The sequence below is a fragment of the Phalangium opilio genome, unplaced genomic scaffold (assembly GCF_054372755.1).
Source record: "Phalangium opilio isolate 3A_F unplaced genomic scaffold, DU_Popi_V2 ptg000077l_1, whole genome shotgun sequence".
Lineage (NCBI taxonomy): Eukaryota > Metazoa > Arthropoda > Arachnida > Opiliones > Phalangiidae > Phalangium > Phalangium opilio.
The window spans coordinates 11,533,059-11,558,179 of NW_028324185.1; the positions used below are offsets into that span (position 1 = coordinate 11,533,059).

General features: G+C 43.4%; 17 non-coding genes across 17 annotated transcripts; all 17 read right to left on the reverse strand.

The window, feature by feature from the left end:
- Positions 1 to 712: 712 nt before the first annotated feature.
- Positions 713 to 796, reverse strand: TRNAL-UAA (transfer RNA leucine (anticodon UAA)). Its single transcript has one exon. It is a non-coding gene; the product is annotated as a tRNA-Leu (tRNA).
- A 380-nt stretch (positions 797 to 1,176) lies between these two features.
- TRNAL-UAA (transfer RNA leucine (anticodon UAA)) lies at positions 1,177 to 1,260 on the reverse strand. Its single transcript has one exon. It is a non-coding gene; the product is annotated as a tRNA-Leu (tRNA).
- A 381-nt stretch (positions 1,261 to 1,641) lies between these two features.
- TRNAL-UAA (transfer RNA leucine (anticodon UAA)) lies at positions 1,642 to 1,725 on the reverse strand. The gene has a single exon. It is a non-coding gene; the product is annotated as a tRNA-Leu (tRNA).
- An 863-nt stretch (positions 1,726 to 2,588) lies between these two features.
- TRNAL-UAA (transfer RNA leucine (anticodon UAA)) lies at positions 2,589 to 2,672 on the reverse strand. The gene has a single exon. It is a non-coding gene; the product is annotated as a tRNA-Leu (tRNA).
- A 390-nt stretch (positions 2,673 to 3,062) lies between these two features.
- On the reverse strand, positions 3,063 to 3,146 carry TRNAL-UAA (transfer RNA leucine (anticodon UAA)). Its single transcript has one exon. It is a non-coding gene; the product is annotated as a tRNA-Leu (tRNA).
- A 153-nt stretch (positions 3,147 to 3,299) lies between these two features.
- TRNAL-UAA (transfer RNA leucine (anticodon UAA)) lies at positions 3,300 to 3,383 on the reverse strand. Its single transcript has one exon. It is a non-coding gene; the product is annotated as a tRNA-Leu (tRNA).
- A 5,770-nt stretch (positions 3,384 to 9,153) lies between these two features.
- On the reverse strand, positions 9,154 to 9,237 carry TRNAL-UAA (transfer RNA leucine (anticodon UAA)). The gene has a single exon. It is a non-coding gene; the product is annotated as a tRNA-Leu (tRNA).
- A 153-nt stretch (positions 9,238 to 9,390) lies between these two features.
- TRNAL-UAA (transfer RNA leucine (anticodon UAA)) lies at positions 9,391 to 9,474 on the reverse strand. The gene has a single exon. It is a non-coding gene; the product is annotated as a tRNA-Leu (tRNA).
- Positions 9,475 to 15,457: 5,983 nt separating this feature from the next.
- TRNAL-UAA (transfer RNA leucine (anticodon UAA)) lies at positions 15,458 to 15,541 on the reverse strand. Its single transcript has one exon. It is a non-coding gene; the product is annotated as a tRNA-Leu (tRNA).
- A 143-nt stretch (positions 15,542 to 15,684) lies between these two features.
- Positions 15,685 to 15,768, reverse strand: TRNAL-UAA (transfer RNA leucine (anticodon UAA)). Its single transcript has one exon. It is a non-coding gene; the product is annotated as a tRNA-Leu (tRNA).
- Positions 15,769 to 16,632: 864 nt separating this feature from the next.
- On the reverse strand, positions 16,633 to 16,716 carry TRNAL-UAA (transfer RNA leucine (anticodon UAA)). Its single transcript has one exon. It is a non-coding gene; the product is annotated as a tRNA-Leu (tRNA).
- Positions 16,717 to 18,736: 2,020 nt separating this feature from the next.
- TRNAL-UAA (transfer RNA leucine (anticodon UAA)) lies at positions 18,737 to 18,820 on the reverse strand. The gene has a single exon. It is a non-coding gene; the product is annotated as a tRNA-Leu (tRNA).
- A 380-nt stretch (positions 18,821 to 19,200) lies between these two features.
- On the reverse strand, positions 19,201 to 19,284 carry TRNAL-UAA (transfer RNA leucine (anticodon UAA)). The gene has a single exon. It is a non-coding gene; the product is annotated as a tRNA-Leu (tRNA).
- A 1,082-nt stretch (positions 19,285 to 20,366) lies between these two features.
- On the reverse strand, positions 20,367 to 20,450 carry TRNAL-UAA (transfer RNA leucine (anticodon UAA)). The gene has a single exon. It is a non-coding gene; the product is annotated as a tRNA-Leu (tRNA).
- Positions 20,451 to 20,830: 380 nt separating this feature from the next.
- Positions 20,831 to 20,914, reverse strand: TRNAL-UAA (transfer RNA leucine (anticodon UAA)). The gene has a single exon. It is a non-coding gene; the product is annotated as a tRNA-Leu (tRNA).
- A 381-nt stretch (positions 20,915 to 21,295) lies between these two features.
- On the reverse strand, positions 21,296 to 21,379 carry TRNAL-UAA (transfer RNA leucine (anticodon UAA)). Its single transcript has one exon. It is a non-coding gene; the product is annotated as a tRNA-Leu (tRNA).
- A 3,430-nt stretch (positions 21,380 to 24,809) lies between these two features.
- TRNAL-UAA (transfer RNA leucine (anticodon UAA)) lies at positions 24,810 to 24,893 on the reverse strand. The gene has a single exon. It is a non-coding gene; the product is annotated as a tRNA-Leu (tRNA).
- Positions 24,894 to 25,121: the final 228 nt, after the last annotated feature.

Sequence of the window (25,121 nt, forward strand, 5' to 3'; positions counted from 1 at the left end):
AAATAACTCGTTGTCAAAAGTGTGGTTCGAACCCACGCCCTCATACGGGGATCAGAGCTTAAATCTGACGTCTTAGACCACTCGGCCATCCTGACACGCTCTTAAACGTTTTCCTTGAAAATGAAGCTATAGTACAACCCCGAAATACCTCTCTGAGTTCTATGCTCCATGAAGCCACTCCCTAGTTGCCATACTAGAGAACCCTTTCCTGACTAGGATATATATGTTATTAAAATAAAACAATTCGTGGTCAAAAGTGTGGTTCGAACCCACGCCCTCATACGAGGATCAGAGCTTAAATCTGACGTCTTAGACCACTCGGCCATCCTGACACGCACTGAAATGTTTTCCTTAAATAGAAGCTATAGTACAACCCCGAAATACCTCTCTGAGTTCTATGGTCCATGAAGCCACTCCCTAGTTGCCATACTAGAGAACCCTTTCCTGAGTATGAGATATATTTTATTAAAATGAAATAACTCGTTGTCAGAAGTGTGGTTCGAACCCACGCCCTCATACGGGGATCAGAGCTTAAATCTGACGCCTTAGACCACTCGGCCATCCTGACACACTTTGAGTCGTTTATCTTGAAAATGAAGCTGTAGTACAACCCCGAAATACCTCTCAGAGTTCTATGCTCCATAAAGTCCCTCCGTAGTTGCCAAACTAGAGAACCTTTTCCTGAGTATGATATTAAAATGAAACAATTCGTTGTCAGAAGTGGGGTTCGAACCCACGCCCTCATACGAGGATCAGAGCTTAAATCTGACACCTTAGACCACTCGGCCATCCTGACACTCTCTGGAACGTTTTCCTTGAAAATAAAGCTATAGTACAACCCCGAAATACCTCTCAGAGTTCTATGTTCCATGAAGCCACTCCCTATTTGCTATACTAGAGAACCCTTTCCTAACTAGGAGATATATGTTATTAAAATGAAACAATTCGTTGTCAGAAGTGAGGTTCGAACCCACGCCCTCATACGAGGATCAGAGCTTAAATCTGACGTCTTAGACCACTCGGCCATCCTGACACGCTCTGAATCGTTTTCCATGAAAATGAAGCTATAGTACAACCCCGAAATACCTCTCAAAGTTCTATGCTCCATAAAGTCCCTCCCTAGTTGCCAAACTAGAGAACCCTTCCCTAAGTATGATATTAAATGAAACAATTCGTTGTCAGAAGTGGGGTTCGAACCCACGCCCTCATACGAGGATCAGAGCTTAAATCTGACGCCTTAGACCACTCGGCCATCCTGACACGCAATGAAACGTTTTCCTTGAAAATGAAGCTATAGTACAACCCCGAAATACCTCTCATAGTTCTATGCTCCATGAAGCCACTCCCTAGTTGCCATACTAGAGAACCCTTTCCTGAGTATGATATGTATGTTATTAAAATGAAACAATTGGTTGTCAGAAGTGGGGTTCGAACCCACGCCCTCATACGAGGATCAGAGCTGAAATCTGACGCCTTAGACCACTCGGCCATCCTGACACGCACTGAAACGTTTTCCTTGAAAATGAAGCTATAGTACAACCCCGAAATACCTCTCAAAGTTCTATGCTCCATAAAGTCCCTCCGCAGTTGCCAAACTAGAGAACCTTTTCCTGAGTATGATATTAAAATGAAACAATTCGTTGTCAGAAGTGGGGTTCGAACCCACGCCCTCATACGAGGATCAGAGCTTAAATCTGACACCTTAGACCACTCGGCCATCCTGACACGCTCTGAAACGTTTTCCTTGAAAATGAAGCTATAGTACAACCCCGAAATACCTCTCAGAGTTCTATGCTCCATGAAGCCACTCCCTAGTTGCCATACTAGAGAACCCTTTCCTGACTAGGAGATATATGTTATTAAAATGAAACAATTCGTGGTCAAAAGTGTGGTTCGAACCCACGCCCTCATACGGGGATCAGAGCTTAAATCTGACGCCTTAGACCACTCGGCCATCCTGACACGCTCTGTCTCGTTTTCCTTGAAAATGAAAATATAGTACAACCCCGAAATACCTCTCAAAGTTCGATGCTCCTTAAAGTCCCTCCCTAGTTGCCAAACTGGCGAACCCTTGCCTGAGTATGATATATATGTTATTAAAATAAAACAATTCGTTGTAAGAAGTGGGGTTCGAACCCACGCCCTCATACGAGGATCAGAGCTTAAATCTGACGCCTTAGACCAATCGGCCATCCTGACACGCTCTTGAACGTTTTCCTTGAAAACGAAGCTATAGTACAACCCCGAAATACCTCTCAGAGTTCTATGCTCCATGAAGCCACTCCCTAGTTGCCATACTAGAGAACCCTTTCCTGACTAGGAGATATATGTTATTAAAATAAAACAATTCGTGGTCAAAAGTGTGGTTCGAACCCACGCCCTCATACGAGGATTTGAGCTTAAATCTGACGTCTTAGACCACTCGGCCATCCTGACACGCACTGAAACGTTTTCCTTAAATAGAAGCTATAGTACAACCCCGAAATACCTCTCTGAGTTCTATGCTCCATGAAGTCCCTCCCTAGTTGCCAAACTAGAGAACCCTTGCCTGAGTATGATATATATGTTATTAAAATGAAACAATTCGTTGTCAGAAGTGGGGTTCGAACCCACGCCCTCATACGAGTATCAGAGCTTAAATCTGACGCCTTAGACCACTTGGCCATCCTGACACGCTCTTTAACGTTTTCCTTGAAAATGAAGCTATAGTACAACCCCGAAATACCTCTCAGAGTTCTATGTTCCATGAAGCCACTCCCTATTTGCTATACTAGAGAACCCTTTCCTAACTAGGAGATATATGTTATTAAAATGAAACAATTCGTGGTCAAAAGTGTGGTTCGAACCCACGCCCTCATACGGGGATCAGAGCTTAAATCTGAAGCCTTAGACCACTCGGCCATCCTGACACGCTCTGTCTCGTTTTCCTTGAAAATGAAAATATAGTACAACCCCGAAATACCTCTCAAAGTTCGATGCTCCTTAAAGTCCCTCCCTAGTTGCCAAACTGGAGAACCCTTGCCTGAGTATGATATATATGTTATTAAAATAAAACAATTCGTTGTCAGAAGGGGGGTTCGAACCCACGCCCTCATACGAGGATCAGAGCTTAAATCTGACGCCTTAGACCACTCGGCCATCCTGACACGCTCTGAATCGTTTTCCTTGAAAATGAAGCTATAGTACAACCCCGAAATACCTCTCAAAGTTCTATGCTCCCTAAAGTCCCTCCCTAGTTGCCAAACTAGAGAACCCTTGCCTGAGTATGATATATATGTTATTAAAATGAAACAATTCGTTGTCAGAAGTGGGGTTCGAACCCACGCCCTCATACGAGGATCAGAGGTTAAATCTGACGCCTTAGACCACTTGGCCATCCTGACACGCTCTTAAACGTTTTCCTTGAAAATGAAGCTATAGTACAACCCCGAAATACCTCTAAGAATTCTATGCTCCATGAAGCCACTCCCTAGTTGCCATACTAGAGAACCCTTTCCTGACTAGGAGATATATGTTATTAAAATAAAACAATTCGTGGTCAAAAGTGTGGTTCGAACCCACGCCCTCATACGAGGATCAGAGCTTAAATCTGACGTCTTAGACCACTCGGCCATCCTGACACACTTTGAGTCGTTTTCCTTGAAAATGAAGCTGTAGTACAACCTCGAAATACCTCTCAGAGTTCTATGCTCCATGAAGCCACTCCCTAGTTACCAAACTAGAGAACCCTTGCCTGAGTATGATATATTTGTTATTAAAATGAAACAATTCGTTGTCAGAAGTGGGGTTCGAACCCACGCCCTCATACGAGAATGAGAGCTTAAATCTGACGTCATAGAACACTTGGCCATCCTGACACGCACTGAAACGTTTTCCTTAAAAACGAAGCTATAGTACAACCCCGAAATACCTCTCAGAGTTCTATGTTCCATGAAGCCACTCCCTATTTGCTATACTAGAGAACACTTTCCTAACTAGGAGATATATGTTATTAAAATGAAACGATTCGTGGTCAAAAGTGTGGTTCGAACCCACGCCCTCATACGAGGATCAGAGCTTAAATCTGACGTCTTAGACCACTCAGCCATCCTGACACGCTCTGAATCGTTTTCCTTTAAAATGAAGCTATAGTACAACCTCGAAATGCCTCTCAAAGTTCTATGCTCCATAAAGTCCCTCCCTAGTTGCCAAACTAGAGAACCCTTTCCTAAGTATGATATTAAATGAAGCAATTCGTTGCCAGAAGTGGGGTTCGAACCCACGCCCTCATACGAGAATGAGAGCTTAAATCTGACGTCTTAGACCACTCGGCCATCCTGACACGCACTGAAACGTTTTCCTCAAAAATGAAGCTATAGTACAACCCCGAAATACCTCTCTGAGTTCTATGCTCCATGAAGCCACTCCCTAGTTGCCATACTAGAGAACCCTTTCCTGAGTATGAGATATATTTTTACCTCTCCGTGTGACGTAGTCCAGGAGAGGTTCTGTAACGGCCGTGTCTGTGTGTCTGTCTGTCTGTCTGTCTGTGTGTCTGTCTGTCTGTCTGTCCGTTGTTACACCCACGTGACCGCGTTCGCAGTTTGCGTATCGGAGCAAACGTGTTCGCCATTTCCGAACTGCTTTCACAGTCACGGAAATGGCTCCTCTACTTGAGTTCTCACACCACCATCTTCTGGTCTTTGTCCATCCCACACGGCCACCAGTCTGTACATACTGGCTTCTAATCACCACCATCTTCTGGTCTATGTCCATCCCACACGGACACCAGTCTGTACATACTGGCTTCTAATCACCACCATCTTCTGGTCTTCGTCCATTCGACTTGGACAGCAGTCTGTACATACTGGCTTCCAATCACCACCATCTTCTGTTCTTTGTCAATCCCACATTGACACCAGTCTGCACTTACACTGGCTTCTAACACCACCATCCACTGGTCTTCCGTCTATTCCACATTGACACCAATCTGTATCATTGGCTTCTACTCCATTATCATCGTTTGGTTTTAGGATATACGCGGCGATCAGCTAGGGTTACGAGAAACGTCTAGCCTCCCTAAGGTGGGATCGCCACCAAAGGTTTTCGCAATTGCGCTTTTTCCTTACTATTATAATGGAAACGAATCGTATATATACCCCAAAATTTGAATAAAGCGGGCAAGAGGGGTACCCTTCACTTTAAACGTCAATATTAGCAAAGTTTGAGATGATAATAGGTATAACTTTATTTTAAACGATTTAACTATTATTAATGTTAATTATTGAAGATTAAAATAATTAAAAATAATTATATTTATTTAAATATTAAAGATAAACCTCTCGTGCAAAGAGAGAGATTATCATTGCCTCCTATATCTACCAAGGCCCGTGCATGCGATATATTTCCTTCATTGCCTCCTATATCTATGAAGGCCCGTGCATTGTGATATATTTCATTCATTGCCTCCTATATCTATCAAGGCGCGTGCATTGTGATATATTTCATTCATTGCCTCCTATATCTATCAAGGCCCGTGCATTGCGATATAGTTTTCAAAACAACAACAAAAATGGGAAGCTCCTCTCAGAAACATAATAATTTCTTTTCTCTGTATATGAAATGAAAATATGGATAATATTGCGCTCCTTCTTTAATGGTATGAATCCTTGCCTGTCTATTAATATTTTACGTAGGAGTAATACGTTTTTAGCGAAGTCTAGAGAGGATAAACATAAGCGATATTGTTTCGGAAAAAAAATACTGCTTCCACTAATGGGTTTATACTCCTTGTTACTGTTGTATAAAGTAATCATGATAAAAGCTTAAAAAATTACGAGAGGACAGACCTTTTTATCCTCTTGTTTTATTCTTAATAAGAATATAAAACATTTATTTTGTATCAAAAAATATTTTTTGGTGCTAAGATTGCTTTAAAAAATCCAAACGGTTAGGCATTGGTAAAAAAGACAAATGATATTTTTCAAATCTAATGAGATAACACCCACCTAGTTGAAAATTGCCCTTTTTTATCCGCGGGAGCCATTCTTAATGAGAATTTCGATGCTAGTAGGTTGTCAATTAAACTACCGGTATATTATTGTTGTTGGAAATTGGACATTAAGTCAAATTTAGTGGTTGTATAGGGCCAGCAGGTTTTTGCCGCTTCTTTTTGTGAGTATTTGATTTTTGTATGTAAAATGGAGGAAGATAATGTTGAGAGTAAGGATGAAATGAGGAAGCGCAAAGCGCGGGAAAGGATGAGGGCAAAAAGGTCGACGTTTTCATTGGATACTTAAGTTTATATAATCTTCTCGACACGGAGAGGTAATATTTTGGTTTTCCCAACTTGTATTAAAATGAAATAACTCGTTGTCAGAAGTGTGGTTCGAACCCACGCCCTCATACGGGGATCAGAGCTTAAATCTGACGTCTTAGACCACTCGGCCATCCTGACACGCACTGAAATGTTTTCCTTAAATAGAAGCTATAGTACAACCCCGAAATACCTCTCTGAGTTCTATGCTCCAAGAAGCCACTCAATAGTTGCCATACTAGAGAAACCTTTCCTGAGTATGAGATATATTTTATTAAAATGAAATAACTCGTTGTCAAAAGTGTGGTTCGAACCCACGCCCTCATACGGGGATCAGAGCTTAAATCTGACGCCTTAGACCACTTGGCCATCCTGACACGCTCTTAAACGTTTTCCTTGAAAATGAAGCTATAGTACAACCCCGAAATACCTCTCTGAGTTCTATGCTCCATGAAGCCACTCCCTAGTTGCCATACTAGAGAACCCTTTCCTGACTAGGATATATATGTTATTAAAATAAAACAATTCGTGGTCAAAAGTGTGGTTCGAACCCACGCCCTCATACGAGGATCAGAGCTTAAATCTGACGTCTTAGACCACTCGGCCATCCTGACACGCTCTTAAACGTTTCCCCCCCCCGAAATACCTCTCTCAGTTCTATGCTCCATGAAGCCAGTCCCTAGTTGCCAAACTAGAGAACCCTTTCCTGAGTATGATATGTATGTTATTAAAATGAAACAATTCGTTGTCAGAAGTGGGGTTCGAACCCAAGCCCTCATACGAGGATCAGAGCTTAAATCTGACGTCTTAGACCACTCAGCCATCCTGACACGCTCTTGAACGTTTTCCTTGAAAACGAAGCTATAGTACAACCCCGAAATACCTCTCAGAGTTCTATGCTCCATGAAGCCACTCCCTAGTTGCCATACTAGAGAACCCTTTCCTGACTAGGAGATATATGTTATTAAAATAAAACAATTCGTGGTCAAAAGTGTGGTTCGAACCCACGCCCTCATACGAGGATTTGAGCTTAAATCTGACGTCTTAGACCACTCGGCCATCCTGACACGCACTGAAACGTTTTCCTTAAATAGAAGCTATAGTACAACCCCGAAATACCTCTCTGAGTTCTATGCTCCATGAAGCCACTCCCTAGTTGCCATACTAGAGAACCCTTTCCTGAGTATGAGATATATTTTATTTAAATGAAATAACTTGTTGTCAGAAGTGTGGTTCCAACCCACGCCCTCATACGGGGATCAGAGCTTAAATCTGACGCCTTAGACCACTCGGCCATCCTGACACGCTTTGAGTCGTTTTCCTTGAAAATGAAGCTGTAGTACAACCCCGAAATACCTCTGAGAGTTCTATGCTCCCTAAAGTCCCTCCCTAGTTGCCAAACTGGAGAACCCTTTCCTGAGTATGATATTAAAATGAAACAATTCGTTGTCAGAAGTGGGGTTCGAACCCACGCCCTCATACGAGAATGAGAGCTTAAATCTGACGTCATAGACCACTCGGCCATCCTGACACGCACTGAAACGTTTTCCTTAAAAACGAAGCTATAGTACAACCCCGAAATACCTCTCAGAGTTCTATGCTCCATGAAGCCACTCCCTAGTTGCCATACTAGAGAACCCTTTCCTGAGTATGAGATATATTATTTTAAAATGAAATAACTCGTTGTCTGAAGTTTGGTTCGAACCCACGCCCTCATACGGGGATCAGAGCTTAAATCTGACGCCTTAGACCACTCGCCCATCCTGACACGCTCTGATTCGTTTACCTTGAAAATGAAGCTGTAGTACAACCCCGAAATACCTCTCAGAGTTCTATGCTCCATAAAGCCACTCCCTAGTTGCCAAACTAGAGAACCCTTTCCTGAGTATGATATTAAATGAAACAATTCTTTGTCAGAAGTGGGGTTCGAACCCACGCCCTCATACGAGAATGAGAGCTTAAATCTTACGTCATAGAACACTTGGCCATCCTGACACGCACTGAAACGTTTTCCTTAAAAACGAAGCTATAGTACAACCCCGAAATACCTCTCAGAGTTCTATGCTCCATGAAGCCACTCCCTAGTTGCCATACTAGAGAACCCTTTCCTGACTAGGAGATATATGTTATTAAAATAAAACAATTCGTGGTCAAAAGTGTGGTTCGAACCCACGCCCTCATACGAGGATCAGAGCTTAAATCTGACGTCTTAGACCACTCGGCCATCCTGACACGCACTGAAATGTTTTCCTTAAATAGAAGCTATAGTACAACCCCGAAATACCTCTCTGAGTTCTATGCTCCAAGAAGCCACTCCCTAGTTGCCATACTAGAGAAACCTTTCCTGAGTATGAGATATATTTTATTAAAATGAAATAACTCGTTGTCAAAAGTGTGGTTCGAACCCACGCCCTCATACGGGGATCAGAGCTTAAATCTGACGCCTTAGACCACTTGGCCATCCTGACACGCTCTTAAACGTTTTCCTTGAAAATGAAGCTATAGTACAACCCCGAAATACCTCTCTGAGTTCTATGTTCCATGAAGCCACTCCCTATTTGCTATACTAGAGAACCCTTTCCTAACTAGGAGATATATGTTATTAAAATGAAACAATTCGTGGTCAAAAGTGTGGTTCGAACCCACGCCCTCATACGGGGATCAGAGCTTAAATCTGAAGCCTTAGACCACTCGGCCATCCTGACACGCTCTGTCTCGTTTTCCTTGAAAATGAAAATATAGTACAACCCCGAAATACCTCTCAAAGTTCGATGCTCCTTAAAGTCCCTCCCTAGTTGCCAAACTGGAGAACCCTTGCCTGAGTATGATATATATGTTATTAAAATAAAACAATTCGTTGTCAGAAGGGGGGTTCGAACCCACGCCCTCATACGAGGATCAGAGCTTAAATCTGACGCCTTAGACCACTCGGCCATCCTGACACGCTCTGAATCGTTTTCCTTGAAAATGAAGCTATAGTACAACCCCGAAATACCTCTCAAAGTTCTATGCTCCCTAAAGTCCCTCCCTAGTTGCCAAACTAGAGAACCCTTGCCTGAGTATGATATATATGTTATTAAAATGAAACAATTCGTTGTCAGAAGTGGGGTTCGAACCCACGCCCTCATACGAGGATCAGAGCTTAAATCTGACGCCTTAGACCACTTGGCCATCCTGACACGCTCTTAAACGTTTTCCTTGAAAATGAAGCTATAGTACAACCCCGAAATACCTCTCAGAATTCTATGCTCCATGAAGCCACTCCCTAGTTGCCATACTAGAGAACCCTTTCCTGACTAGGAGATATATGTTATTAAAATAAAACAATTCGTGGTCAAAAGTGTGGTTCGAACCCACGCCCTCATACGAGGATCAGAGCTTAAATCTGACGTCTTAGACCACTCGGCCATCCTGACACACTTTGAGTCGTTTTCCTTGAAAATGAAGCTGTAGTACAACCTCGAAATACCTCTCAGAGTTCTATGCTCCATGAAGCCACTCCCTAGTTACCAAACTAGAGAACCCTTGCCTGAGTATGATATATTTGTTATTAAAATGAAACAATTCGTTGTCAGAAGTGGGGTTCGAACCCACGCCCTCATACGAGAATGAGAGCTTAAATCTGACGTCATAGAACACTTGGCCATCCTGACACGCACTGAAACGTTTTCCTTAAAAACGAAGCTATAGTACAACCCCGAAATACCTCTCAGAGTTCTATGTTCCATGAAGCCACTCCCTATTTGCTATACTAGAGAACCCTTTCCTAACTAGGAGATATATGTTATTAAAATGAAACGATTCGTGGTCAAAAGTGTGGTTCGAACCCACGCCCTCATACGAGGATCAGAGCTTAAATCTGACGTCTTAGACCACTCAGCCATCCTGACACGCTCTGAATCGTTTTCCTTTAAAATGAAGCTATAGTACAACCCCGAAATGCCTCTCAAAGTTCTATGCTCCATAAAGTCCCTCCCTAGTTGCCAAACTAGAGAACCCTTTCCTAAGTATGATATTAAATGAAGCAATTCGTTGCCAGAAGTGGGGTTCGAACCCACGCCCTCATACGAGAATGAGAGCTTAAATCTGACGTCTTAGACCACTCGGCCATCCTGACACGCACTGAAACGTTTTCCTCAAAAATGAAGCTATAGTACAACCCCGAAATACCTCTCTGAGTTCTATGCTCCATGAAGCCACTCCCTAGTTGCCATACTAGAGAACCCTTTCCTGAGTATGAGATATATTTTATTAAAATGAAATAACTCGTTGTCAGAAGTGTGGTTCGAACCCACGCCCTCATACGGGGATCAGAGCTTAAATCTGACGTCTTAGACCACTCGGCCATCCTGACACGCACTGAAATGTTTTCCTTAAATAGAAGCTATAGTACAACCCCGAAATACCTCTCTGAGTTCTATGCTCCAAGAAGCCACTCCCTAGTTGCCATACTAGAGAAACCTTTCCTGAGTATGAGATATATTTTATTAAAATGAAATAACTCCTTGTCAAAAGTGTGGTTCGAACCCACGCCCTCATACGGGGATCAGAGCTTAAATCTGACGCCTTAGACCACTTGGCCATCCTGTCACGCTCTTAAACGTTTTCCTTGAAAATGAAGCTATAGTACAACCCCGAAATACCTCTCTGAGTTCTATGCTCCATGAAGCCACTCCCTAGTTGCCATACTAGAGAACCCTTTCCTGACTAGGATATATATGTTATTAAAATAAAACAATTCGTGGTCAAAAGTGTGGTTCGAACCCACGCCCTCATACGAGGATCAAAGCTTAAATCTGACGTCTTAGACCACTCGGCCATCCTGACACGCTCTTAAACGTTTCCCCCCCCCCCGAAATACCTCTCTCAGTTCTATGCTCCATGAAGCCAGTCCCTAGTTGCCAAACTAGAGAACCCTTTCCTGAGTATGATATGTATGTTATTAAAATGAAACAATTCGTTGTCAGAAGTGGGGTTCGAACCCAAGCCCTCATACGAGGATCAGAGCTTAAATCTGAAGTCTTAGACCACTTGGCCATCCTGACACGCTCTTGAACGTTTTCCTTGAAAACGAAGCTATAGTACAACCCCGAAATACCTCTCAGAGTTCTATGCTCCATGAAGCCACTCCCTAGTTGCCATACTAGAGAACCCTTTCCTGACTAGGAGATATATGTTATTAAAATAAAACAATTCGTGGTCAAAAGTGTGGTCCGAACCCACGCCCTCATACGAGGATTTGAGCTTAAATCTGACGTCTTAGACCACTCGGCCATCCTGACACGCACTGAAACGTTTTCCTTAAATAGAAGCTATAGTACAACCCCGAAATACCTCTCTGAGTTCTATGCTCCATGAAGCCACTCCCTAGTTGCCATACTAGAGAACCCTTTCCTGAGTATGAGATATATTTTATTTAAATGAAATAACTTGTTGTCAGAAGTGTGGTTCCAACCCACGCCCTCATACGGGGATCAGAGCTTAAATCTGACGCCTTAGACCACTCGGCCATCCTGACACGCTTTGAGTCGTTTTCCTTGAAAATGAAGCTGTAGTACAACCCCGAAATACCTCTGAGAGTTCTATGCTCCCTAAAGTCCCTCCCTAGTTGCCAAACTGGAGAACCCTTTCCTGAGTATGATATTAAAATGAAACAATTCGTTGTCAGAAGTGGGGTTCGAACCCACGCCCTCATACGAGAATGAGAGCTTAAATTTGACGTCATAGACCACTCGGCCATCCTGACACGCACTGAAACGTTTTCCTTAAAAACGAAGCTATAGTACAACCCCGAAATACCTCTCAGAGTTCTATGCTCCATGAAGCCACTCCCTAGTTGCCATACTAGAGAACCCTTTCCTGAGTATGAGATATATTATTTTAAAATGAAATAACTCGTTGTCTGAAGTTTGGTTCGAACCCACGCCCTCATACGGGGATCAGAGCTTAAATCTGACGCCTTAGACCACTCGCCCATCCTGACACGCTCTGATTCGTTTACCTTGAAAATGAAGCTGTAGTACAACCCCGAAATACCTCTCAGAGTTCTATGCTCCATAAAGCCACTCCCTAGTTGCCAAACTAGAGAACCCTTTCCTGAGTATGATATTAAATGAAACAATTCTTTGTCAGAAGTGGGGTTCGAACCCACGCCCTCATACGAGAATGAGAGCTTAAATCTTACGTCATAGAACACTTGGCCATCCTGACACGCACTGAAACGTTTTCCTTAAAAACGAAGCTATAGTACAACCCCGAAATACCTCTCAGAGTTCTATGCTCCATGAAGCCACTCCCTAGTTGCCATACTAGAGAACCCTTTCCTGACTAGGAGATATATGTTATTAAAATAAAACAATTCGTGGTCAAAAGTGTGGTTCGAACCCACGCCCTCATACGAGGATCAGAGCTTAAATCTGACGTCTTAGACCACTCGGCCATCCTGACACGCACTGAAATGTTTTCCTTAAATAGAAGCTATAGTACAACCCCGAAATACCTCTCTGAGTTCTATGCTCCAAGAAGCCACTCCCTAGTTGCCATACTAGAGAAACCTTTCCTGAGTATGAGATATATTTTATTAAAATGAAATAACTCGTTGTCAAAAGTGTGGTTCGAACCCACGCCCTCATACGGGGATCAGAGCTTAAATCTGACGCCTTAGACCACTTGGCCATCCTGACACGCTCTTAAACGTTTTCCTTGAAAATGAAGCTATAGTACAACCCCGAAATACCTCTCTGAGTTCTATGCTCCATGAAGCCACTCCCTAGTTGCCATACTAGAGAACCCTTTCCTGACTAGGATATATATGTTATTAAAATAAAACAATTCGTGGTCAAAGTGTGGTTCGAACCCACGCCCTCATACGAGGATCAGAGCTTAAATCTGACGTCTTAGACCACTCGGCCATCCTGACACGCTCTTAAACGTTTCCCCCCCCGAAATACCTCTCTCAGTTCTATGCTCCATGAAGCCAGTCCCTAGTTGCCAAACTAGAGAACCCTTTCCTGAGTATGATATGTATGTTATTAAAATGAAACAATTCGTTGTCAGAAGTGGGGTTCGAACCCACGCCCTCATACAAGGATCAGAGCTTAAATCTGACGTCTTAGACCACTTGGCCATCCTGACACGCTCTTGAACGTTTTCCTTGAAAACGAAGCTATAGTACAACCCCGAAATACCTCTCAGAGTTCTATGCTCCATGAAGCCACTCCCTAGTTGCCATACTAGAGAACCCTTTCCTGACTAGGAGATATATGTTATTAAAATAAAACAATTCGTGGTCAAAAGTGTGGTTCGAACCCACGCCCTCATACGAGGATTTGAGCTTAAATCTGACGTCATAGACCACTCGGCCATCCTGACACGCACTGAAACGTTTTCCTTAAATAGAAGCTATAGTACAACCCCGAAATACCTCTCTGAGTTCTATGCTCCATGAAGCCACTCCCTAGTTGCCATACTAGAGAACCCTTTCCTGAGTATGAGATATATTTTATTAAAATGAAATAATTGTTGTCAGAAGTGTGGTTCCAACCCACGCCATCATACGGGGATCAGAGCTTAAATCTGACGCCTTAGACCACTCGGCCATCCTGACACGCTTTGAGTCGTTTTCCTTGAAAATGAAGCTGTAGTACAACCCCGAAATACCTCTGAGAGTTCTATGCTCCCTAAAGTCCCTCCCTAGTTGCCAAACTGGAGAACCCTTTCCTGAGTATGATATTAAAATGAAACAATTCGTTGTCAGAAGTGGGGTTCGAACCCACGCCCTCATACGAGAATGAGAGCTTAAATCTGACGTCATAGACCACTCGGCCATCCTGACACGCACTGAAACGTTTTCCTTAAAAACGAAGCTATAGTACAACCCCGAAATACCTCTCAGAGTTCTATGCTCCATGAAGCCACTCCCTAGTTGCCATACTAGAGAACCCTTTCCTGAGTATGAGATATATTATTTTAAAATGAAATAACTCGTTGTCAGAAGTTTGGTTCGAACCCACGCCCTCATACGGGGATCAGAGCTTAAATCTGACGCCTTAGACCACTCGCCCATCCTGACACGCTCTGATTCGTTTACCTTGAAAATGAAGCTGTAGTACAACCCCGAAATACCTCTCAGAGTTCTATGCTCCATAAAGCCACTCCCTAGTTGCAAAACTAGAGAACCCTTTCCTGAGTATGATATTATATGAAACAATTCGTTGTCAGAAGTGGGGTTCGAACCCACGCCCTCATACGAGAATGAGAGCTTAAATCTGACGTCATAGAAGACTTGGCCATCCTGACACGCACTGAAACGTTTTCCTTAAAAACGAAGCTATAGTACAACCCCGAAATACCTCTCAGAGTTCTATGCTCCATGAAGCCACTCCCTAGTTGCCATACTAGAGAACCCTTTCCTGAGTATGAGATATATTTTATTAAAATGAAATAACTCGTTGTCAGAAGTGTGGTTCGAACCCACGCCCTCATACGGGGATCAGAGCTTAAATCTGACGCCTTAGACCACTTGGCCATCCTGACACGGACTGAAACGTTTTCCTTAAAAATGAAGCTATAGTACAACCCCGAAATACCTCTCAGACTTCTATGCTCCATGAAGCCACTCCCTAGTTGCCATACTAGAGAACCCTTTCCTGAGTATGAGATATATTTTATTAAAATGAAATAACTCGTTGTCAGAAGTGTGGTTCGAACCCACGCCCTCATACGGGGATCAGAGCTTAAATCTGACGCCTTAGACCACTCGGCCATCCTGACACACTTTGAGTCGTTTTCCTTGAAAATGAAGCTGTAGTACAACCTCGAAATACCTCTCAGAGTTCTATGCTCCATGAAGCCACTCCCTAGTTACCAAACTAGAGAACCCTTGCCTGAGTATGATATATTTGTTATTAAAATGAAACAATTCGTTGTCAGAAGTGGGGTTCGAACCCACGCCCTCATACGAGTATCAGAGCTTAAATCTGACGTCTTAGACCACTCGGCCATCCTGACACGCACTGAAACGTTTTCCTTAAAAATGAAGCTATAGTACAACCCCGAAAAACCTCACATAGTTCTATGCTCCATGAAGCCACTCCCTAGTTGCCATACTAGAGAACCCTTTCCTGAGTATGATATGTATGTTATTAAAATGAAACAATTCGTTGTCAGAAGTGGGGTTCGAACCCACGCCCTCATACGAGGATCAGAGCTTAAATCTGACGCCTTAGACCACTCGGCCATCCTGACACGCACTGAAACGTTTTCCTTGAAAAGAAGCTATAGTAAAACCCCGAAATACCTCTCAAAGTTCTATGCTCCATAAAGTCCCTCCGCAGTTGCCAAACTAGAGAACCTTTTCCTGAGTATGATATTAAAATGAAACAATTCGTTGTCAGAAGTGGGGTTCGAACCCACGCCCTCATACGAGGATCAGAGCTTAAATCTGACGCCTTAGACCACTTGGCCATCCTGACACGCTCTGAAACGTTTTCCTTGAAAATGAAGCTATAGTACAACCCCGAAATACCTCTCAGAGTTCTATGCTCCATGAAGCCACTCCCTAGTTGCCATACTAGAGAACCCTTTCCTGACTAGGAGATATATGTTATTAAAATGAAACAATTCGTGGTCAAAAGTGTGGTTCGAACCCACGCCCTCATACGGGGATCAGAGCTTAAATCTGACGCCTTAGACCACTCGGCCATCCTGACACGCACTGAAACGTTTTCCTTAAAAATGAAGCTATATTACAACCCCGAAATAGCACTCTGAGTTCTATGCTCCATAAAGCCACTCCCTAGTTGCCAAACTAGAGAACCCTTTCCTGAGTATGATATGTATGTTATTAAACTGAAACAATTCGTTGTTGAAAGTGGGCTTCGAACCCACGCCCTCATACGAGGATCAGAGCTTAAATCTGACGCCTTAGACCACTCGGCCATCCTGACACGCTCTGAATCGTTTTCCTTGAAAACGAAGCTATAGTACAACCCCGAAATACCTCTCAGAGTTCTATGCTCCATGAAGCCACTCCCTAGTTGCCATACTAGAGAACCCTTTCCTGAGTATGGGATATATTATTTTAAAATGAAATAACTCGTTGTCAGAAGTTTGGTTCGAACCCACGCCCTTATACGGGGATCAGAGCTTAAATCTGACGCCTAAGACCACTCGGCCATCCTGACACCCTCTGTCTCGTTTTCCTTGAAAATGAAGCTATAGTACAACCCCGAAATACCTCTCAAAGTTCGATGCTCCTTAAAGTCCCTCCCTAGTTGCCAAACTGGAGAACCCTTGCCTGAGTATGATATATATGTTATTAAAATAAAACAATTCGTTGTCAGAAGTGGGGTTCGAACCCACGCCCTCATACGAGGATCAGAGCTTAAATCTGACGCCTTAGACCACTCGGCCATCCTGACACGCTCTTAATCGTTTTCCTTGAAAATGAAGCTATAGTACAACCCCGAAATACCTCTCAAAGTTCTATGCTCCCTAAAGTCCCTCCCTAGTTGCCAAACTAGAGAACCCTTTCCTGACTAGGAGATATATGTTATTAAAATAAAGCAATTCGTGGTCAAAAGTGTGGTTCGAACCCACGCTCTCATAGGAGTATCAGATCTTAAATCTGACGTCTTAGACCACTCGGCCATCCTGACACGCCCTGAAACGTTTTCCTTAAAAATGAAGCTATAGTACAACCCCGAAAAACCTCTCTGAGTTCTATGCTCCATGAAGCCACTCCCTAGTTGCCATACTAGAGAACCCTTTCCTGAATATGAGATATATTTTATTAAAATGAAATAACTGATTGTCAGAAGTGTGGTTCGAACCCACACCCTCATACGGGGATCAGAGCTTAAATCTGACGCCTTAGACCACTCGGCCATCCTGACACGCTTTGAGTCGTTTTCCTTGAAAATGAAGCTGTAGTACAACCACGAAATACCTCTCAGAGTTCTATGCTCCCTAAAGTCCCTCCCTAGTTGCCAAACTAGAGAACCCTTTCCTGAGTATGGTATTAAAATGAAACAATTCCTTGTCAGAAGTGGGGATCGAACCCACCCCCTCATACGAGAATGAGAGCTTAAATCTGACGTCATAGACCACTCGGCCATCCTGACACGCACTGAAACGTTTTCCTTAAATAGAAGCTATAGTACAACCCCGAAATACCTCTCTGAGTTCTATGCTCCATGAAGCCACTCCCTAGTTGCCATACTAGAGAACCCTTTCCTGAGTATGAGATATATTTTATTAAAATGAAATAACTTGTTGTCAGAAGTGTGGTTCCAACCCACGCCATCATACGGGGATCAGAGCTTAAATCTGACGCCTTAGACCACTCGGCCATCCTGACACGCTTTGAGTCGTTTTCCTTGAAAATGAAGCTGTAGTACAACCCCGAAATACCTCTGAGAGTTCTATGCTCCCTAAAGTCCCTCCCTAGTTGCCAAACTGGAGAACCCTTTCCTGAGTATGATATTAAAATGAAACAATTCGTTGTCAGAAGTGGGGTTCGAACCCACGCCCTCATACGAGAATGAGAGCTTAAATCTGACGTCATAGACCACTCGGCCATCCTGACACGCACTGAAACGTTTTCCTTAAAAACGAAGCTTTAGTACAACCCCGAAATACCTCTCAGAGCTCTATGCTCCATGAAGCCACTCCCTAGTTGCCATACTAGAGAACCCTTTCCTGAGTATGAGATATATTTTATTAAAATGAAATAACTCGTTGTCAGAAGTTTGGTTCGAACCCACGCCCTCATACGGGGATCAGAGCTTAAATCTGACGTCTTAGACCACTCGGCCATCCTGACACGCTCTTAAACGTTTTCCTTGAAAATGAAGCTGTAGTACAACCCCGAAATACCTCTCTGAGTTCTATGCTCCATGAAGCCACTCCCTAGTTGCCATACTAGAGAACCCTTTCCTGACTAGGATATATATGTTATTAAAATAAAACAATTCGTGGTCAAAAGTGTGGTTCGAACCCACGCCCTCATACGAGGATCAGAGCTTAAATCTGACGTCTTAGACCACTCGGCCATCCTGACACGCACTGAAATGTTTTCCTTAAATAGAAGCTATAGTACAACCCCGAAATACCTCTCTGAGTTCTATGGTCCATGAAGCCACTCCCTAGTTGCCATACTAGAGAACCCTTTCCTGAGTATGAGATATATTTTATTAAAATGAAATAACTCGTTGTCAGAAGTGTGGTTCGAACCCACGCCCTCATACGGGGATCAGAGCTTAAATCTGACGCCTTAGACCACTCGGCCATCCTGACACACTTTGAGTCGTTTTCCTTGAAAATGAAGCTGTAGTACAACCCCGAAATACCTCTCAGAGTTCTATGCTCCATAAAGTCCCTCCGTAGTTGCCAAACTAGAGAACCTTTTCCTGAGTATGATATTAAAATGAAACAATTCGTTGTCAGAAGTGGGGTTCGAACCCACGCCCTCATACGAGGATCAGAGCTTAAATCTGACACCTTAGACCACTCGGCCATCCTGACACTCTCTGGAACGTTTTCCTTGAAAATAAAGCTATAGTACAACCCCGAAATACCTCTCAGAGTTCTATGTTCCATGAAGCCACTCCCTATTTGCTATACTAGAGAACCCTTTCCTAACTAGGAGATATATGTTATTAAAATGAAACAATTCGTTGTCAGAAGTGAGGTTCGAACCCACGCCCTCATACGAGGATCAGAGCTTAAATCTGACGTCTTAGACCACTCGGCCATCCTGACACGCTCTGAATCGTTTTCCTTGAAAATGAAGCTATAGTACAACCCCGAAATACCTCTCAAAGTTCTATGCTCCATAAAGTCCCTCCCTAGTTGCCAAACTAGAGAACCCTTCCCTAAGTATGATATTAAATGAAACAATTCGTTGTCAGAAGTGGGGTTCGAACCCACGCCCTCATACGAGGATCAGAGCTTAAATCTGACGCCTTAGACCACTCGGCCATCCTGACACGCTTTGAGTCGTTTTCCTTGAAAATGAAGCTGTAGTACAACCCCGAAATACCTCTGAGAGTTCTATGCTCCCTAAAGTCCCTCCCTAGTTGCCAAACTGGAGAACCCTTTCCTGAGTATGATATTAAAATGAAACAATTCGTTGTCAGAAGTGGGGTTCGAACCCACGCCCTCATACGAGAATGAGAGCTTAAATCTGACGTCATAGACCACTCGGCCATCCTGACACGCACTGAAACGTTTTCCTTAAAAACGAAGCTTTAGTACAACCCCGAAATACCTCTCAGAGCTCTATGCTCCATGAAGCCACTCCCTAGTTGCCATACTAGAGAACCCTTTCCTGAGTATGAGATATATTTTATTAAAATGAAATAACTCGTTGTCAGAAGTTTGGTTCGAACCCACGCCCTCATACGGGGATCAGAGCTTAAATCTGACGTCTTAGACCACTCGGCCATCCTGACACGCTCTTAAACGTTTTCCTTGAAAATGAAGCTGTAGTACAACCCCGAAATACCTCTCTGAGTTCTATGCTCCATGAAGCCACTCCCTAGTTGCCATACTAGAGAACCCTTTCCTGACTAGGATATATATGTTATTAAAATAAAACAATTCGTGGTCAAAAGTGTGGTTCGAACCCACGCCCTCATACGAGGATCAGAGCTTAAATCTGACGTCTTAGACCACTCGGCCATCCTGACACGCACTGAAATGTTTTCCTTAAATAGAAGCTATAGTACAACCCCGAAATACCTCTCTGAGTTCTATGGTCCATGAAGCCACTCCCTAGTTGCCATACTAGAGAACCCTTTCCTGAGTATGAGATATATTTTATTAAAATGAAATAACTCGTTGTCAGAAGTGTGGTTCGAACCCACGCCCTCATACGGGGATCAGAGCTTAAATCTGACGCCTTAGACCACTCGGCCATCCTGACACACTTTGAGTCGTTTTCCTTGAAAATGAAGCTGTAGTACAACCCCGAAATACCTCTCAGAGTTCTATGCTCCATAAAGTCCCTCCGTAGTTGCCAAACTAGAGAACCTTTTCCTGAGTATGATATTAAAATGAAACAATTCGTTGTCAGAAGTGGGGTTCGAACCCACGCCCTCATACGAGGATCAGAGCTTAAATCTGACACCTTAGACCACTCGGCCATCCTGACACTCTCTGGAACGTTTTCCTTGAAAATAAAGCTATAGTACAACCCCGAAATACCTCTCAGAGTTCTATGTTCCATGAAGCCACTCCCTATTTGCTATACTAGAGAACCCTTTCCTAACTAGGAGATATATGTTATTAAAATGAAACAATTCGTTGTCAGAAGTGAGGTTCGAACCCACGCCCTCATACGAGGATCAGAGCTTAAATCTGACGTCTTAGACCACTCGGCCATCCTGACACGCTCTGAATCGTTTTCCTTGAAAATGAAGCTATAGTACAACCCCGAAATACCTCTCAAAGTTCTATGCTCCATAAAGTCCCTCCCTAGTTGCCAAACTAGAGAACCCTTCCCTAAGTATGATATTAAATGAAACAATTCGTTGTCAGAAGTGGGGTTCGAACCCACGCCCTCATACGAGGATCAGAGCTTAAATCTGACGCCTTAGACCACTCGGCCATCCTGACACGCAATGAAACGTTTTCCTTGAAAATGAAGCTATAGTACAACCCCGAAATACCTCTCATAGTTCTATGCTCCATGAAGCCACTCCCTAGTTGCCATACTAGAGAACCCTTTCCTGAGTATGATATGTATGTTATTAAAATGAAACAATTGGTTGTCAGAAGTGGGGTTCGAACCCACGCCCTCATACGAGGATCAGAGCTGAAATCTGACGCCTTAGACCACTCGGCCATCCTGACACGCACTGAAACGTTTTCCTTGAAAATGAAGCTATAGTACAACCCCGAAATACCTCTCAAAGTTCTATGCTCCATAAAGTCCCTCCGCAGTTGCCAAACTAGAGAACCTTTTCCTGAGTATGATATTAAAATGAAACAATTCGTTGTCAGAAGTGGGGTTCGAACCCACGCCCTCATACGAGGATCAGAGCTTAAATCTGACACCTTAGACCACTCGGCCATCCTGACACGCTCTGAAACGTTTTCCTTGAAAATGAAGCTATAGTACAACCCCGAAATACCTCTCAGAGTTCTATGCTCCATGAAGCCACTCCCTAGTTGCCATACTAGAGAACCCTTTCCTGACTAGGAGATATATGTTATTAAAATGAAACAATTCGTGGTCAAAAGTGTGGTTCGAACCCACGCCCTCATACGGGGATCAGAGCTTAAATCTGACGCCTTAGACCACTCGGCCATCCTGACACGCTCTGTCTCGTTTTCCTTGAAAATGAAAATATAGTACAACCCCGAAATACCTCTCAAAGTTAGATGCTCCTTAAAGTCCCTCCCTAGTTGCCAAACTGGCGAACCCTTGCCTGAGTATGATATATATGTTATTAAAATAAAACAATTCGTTGTAAGAAGTGGGGTTCGAACCCACGCCCTCATACGAGGATCAGAGCTTAAATCTGACGCCTTAGACCAATCGGCCATCCTGACACGCTCTTGAACGTTTTCCTTGAAAACGAAGCTATAGTACAACCCCGAAATACCTCTCAGAGTTCTATGCTCCATGAAGCCACTCCCTAGTTGCCATACTAGAGAACCCTTTCCTGAGTATGAGATATATTTTATTAAAATGAAATAACTCGTTGTCAGAAGTGTGGTTCGAACCCACGCCCTCATACGGGGATCAGAGCTTAAATCTGACGTCTTAGACCACTCGGCCATCGTGACACGCACTGAAATGTTTTCCTTAAATAGAAGCTATAGTACAACCCCGAAATACCTCTCTGAGTTCTATGCTCCAAGAAGCCACTCAATAGTTGCCATACTAGAGAAACCTTTCCTGAGTATGAGATATATTTTATTAAAATGAAATAACTCGTTGTCAAAAGTGTGGTTCGAACCCACGCCCTCATACGGGGATCAGAGCTTAAATCTGACGCCTTAGACCACTTGGCCATCCTGACACGCTCTTAAACGTTTTCCTTGAAAATGAAGCTATAGTACAACCCCGAAATACCTCTCTGAGTTCTATGCTCCATGAAGCCACTCCCTAGTTGCCATACTAGAGAACCCTTTCCTGACTAGGATATATATGTTATTAAAATAAAACAATTCGTGGTCAAAAGTGTGGTTCGAACCCACGCCCTCATACGAGGATCAGAGCTTAAATCTGACGTCTTAGACCACTCGGCCATCCTGACACGCTCTTAAACGTTTCCCCCCCCCCCGAAATACCTCTCTCAGTTCTATGCTCCATGAAGCCAGTCCCTAGTTGCCAAACTAGAGAACCCTTTCCTGAGTATGATATGTATGTTATTAAAATGAAACAATTCGTTGTCAGAAGTGGGGTTCGAACCCAAGCCCTCATACGAGGATCAGAGCTTAAATCTGACGTCTTAGACCACTCAGCCATCCTGACACGCACTGAAACGTTTTCCTTAAATAGAAGCTATAGTACAACCCCGAAATACCTCTCTGAGTTCTATGCTCCATGAAGCCACTCCCTAGTTGCCATACTAGAGAACCCTTTCCTGAGTATGAGATATATTTTATTTAAATGAAATAACTTGTTGTCAGAAGTGTGGTTCCAACCCACGCCCTCATACGGGGATCAGAGCTTAAATCTGACGCCTTAGACCACTCGGCCATCCTGACACGCTTTGAGTCGTTTTCCTTGAAAATGAAGCTGTAGTACAACCCCGAAATACCTCTGAGAGTTCTATGCTCCCTAAAGTCCCTCCCTAGTTGCCAAACTGGAGAACCCTTTCCTGAGTATGATATTAAAATGAAACAATTCGTTGTCAGAAGTGGGGTTCGAACCCACGCCCTCATACGAGAATGAGAGCTTAAATCTGACGTCATAGACCACTCGGCCATCCTGACACGCACTGAAACGTTTTCCTTAAAAACGAAGCTATAGTACAACCCCGAAATACCTCTCAGAGTTCTATGCTCCATGAAGCCACTCCCTAGTTGCCATACTAGAGAACCCTTTCCTGAGTATGAGATATATTATTTTAAAATGAAATAACTCGTTGTCTGAAGTTTGGTTCGAACCCACGCCCTCATACGGGGATCAGAGCTTAAATCTGACGCCTTAGACCACTCGCCCATCCTGACACGCTCTGATTCGTTTACCTTGAAAATGAAGCTGTAGTACAACCCCGAAATACCTCTCAGAGTTCTATGCTCCATAAAGCCACTCCCTAGTTGCCAAACTAGAGAACCCTTTCCTGAGTATGATATTAAATGAAACAATTCTTTGTCAGAAGTGGGGTTCGAACCCACGCCCTCATACGAGAATGAGAGCTTAAATCTTACGTCATAGAACACTTGGCCATCCTGACACGCACTGAAACGTTTTCCTTAAAAACGAAGCTATAGTACAACCCCGAAATACCTCTCAGAGTTCTATGCTCCATGAAGCCACTCCCTAGTTGCCATACTAGAGAACCCTTTCCTGACTAGGAGATATATGTTATTAAAATAAAACAATTCGTGGTCAAAAGTGTGGTTCGAACCCACGCCCTCATACGAGGATCAGAGCTTAAATCTGACGTCTTAGACCACTCGGCCATCCTGACACGCACTGAAATGTTTTCCTTAAATAGAAGCTATAGTACAACCCCGAAATACCTCTCTGAGTTCTATGCTCCAAGAAGCCACTCCCTAGTTGCCATACTAGAGAAACCTTTCCTGAGTATGAGATATATTTTATTAAAATGAAATAACTCGTTGTCAAAAGTGTGGTTCGAACCCACGCCCTCATACGGGGATCAGAGCTTAAATCTGACGCCTTAGACCACTTGGCCATCCTGACACGCTCTTAAACGTTTTCCTTGAAAATGAAGCTATAGTACAACCCCGAAATACCTCTCTGAGTTCTATGTTCCATGAAGCCACTCCCTATTTGCTATACTAGAGAACCCTTTCCTAACTAGGAGATATATGTTATTAAAATGAAACAATTCGTGGTCAAAAGTGTGGTTCGAACCCACGCCCTCATACGGGGATCAGAGCTTAAATCTGAAGCCTTAGACCACTCGGCCATCCTGACACGCTCTGTCTCGTTTTCCTTGAAAATGAAAATATAGTACAACCCCGAAATACCTCTCAAAGTTCGATGCTCCTTAAAGTCCCTCCCTAGTTGCCAAACTGGAGAACCCTTGCCTGAGTATGATATATATGTTATTAAAATAAAACAATTCGTGGTCAGAAGGGGGGTTCAAAAACACGCCCTCATACGAGGATCAGAGCTTAAATCTGACGCCTTAGACCACTCGGCCATCCTGACACGCTCTGAATCGTTTTCCTTGAAAATGAAGCTATAGTACAACCCCGAAATACCTCTCAAAGTTCTATGCTCCCTAAAGTCCCTCCCTAGTTGCCAAACTAGAGAACCCTTGCCTGAGTATGATATATATGTTATTAAAATGAAACAATTCGTTGTCAGAAGTGGGGTTCGAACCCACGCCCTCATACGAGGATCAGAGCTTAAATCTGACGCCTTAGACCACTTGGCCATCCTGACACGCTCTTAAACGTTTTCCTTGAAAATGAAGCTATAGTACAACCCCGAAATACCTCTCAGAATTCTATGCTCCATGAAGCCACTCCCTAGTTGCCATACTAGAGAACCCTTTCCTGACTAGGAGATATATGTTATTAAAATAAAACAATTCGTGGTCAAAAGTGTGGTTCGAACCCACGCCCGCATACGAGGATCAGAGCTTAAATCTGACGTCTTAGACCACTCGGC